This window comes from Triticum dicoccoides, chromosome 4A (genome assembly GCF_002162155.2).
Source record: "Triticum dicoccoides isolate Atlit2015 ecotype Zavitan chromosome 4A, WEW_v2.0, whole genome shotgun sequence".
NCBI lineage: Eukaryota > Viridiplantae > Streptophyta > Magnoliopsida > Poales > Poaceae > Triticum > Triticum dicoccoides.
In genome coordinates, this window is record NC_041386.1 from 738,135,986 (window position 1) to 738,136,966 (window position 981).

A 981-nucleotide genomic window follows, 5' to 3' on the forward strand; every position below is an offset into this window, starting at 1 on the left:
GACGCCACGACGCCGCCCCGTCGTCCTCGTCTCCGCCGCGACGCCCCGACACCGCGACGCCACGCCCTCTCCTTTCTTGCCGCCGCCGCCCAGCCGCCTGTCTCTCCGTCGCGCCCTCGGCCTGCCCGGCGCTCGGCGCCAGCCGCGCCACCGCCCGTGGCCGCAACCCTGCTGCCCTGCCTCGACCGCAGCCGCCCACCGCCCGGTCTTCACTCAGGCACTCGGCTCAGCCTAATTTGAGGTACCATTTTCCAATTCCCCAACCTCTGATTTAGGGTTAGCTTCAATTCATTGCTTGCTGATTTGTTGTGTTGTGCACTGTCCAGTCAAATACATGATCTGCTCGCCTGAATTGTGTTGGAGCTTGTAGTTGCGGGTTCTAGGTCTGTAGTTGTTTAGGAGCTTGTAGTTCCGGGTTCTAGGAGCTTTGCGGTTGTTTTTCTCCCCTAATTGTAGGTGTGTTAGGCTTTAGTTTTGTTTTATTTTGTGCTATAGATGGTGGAGGTACACGTACTGGTAGTTGCAGCGGTTGATTTGCCTAGTAGTTGCAGTGGTGTCTGTCCCCTTGCTGTTTGATGATAGTTGTAGGTGGCTGGTCATACAGTTGTAGGTGGCTGGTCATACAAATTTAAGTATGTGCTTTTCAGTTTTTTACAGTTTGGAATGTGTAGGTTGTGTTGAAAGATGATGCAGATGTCAAACCTAATGTTCAGTACTCTGTTCTTGAACATTTTGAGAAACTGAAATGCTACCCCTTTTCCTTGTTTGTGTTTAAAACTTCAGATGTTGTTCCTTTTCTTGTTAGCGGGTGGTATTTGACGATTTCTTTAGTCTGGCAAGATTCCTTTGTTAATGGAAAAGGTTTATCTCCAGTTTGACGCAAGAAATCTGATTGAAAAGAGTAGTCAACCAACAACCAGTAAATCAGAGAGCCCAAACCTCCATTAATTTGAACCAAGGTGACATATCAAGCAAAGTTAT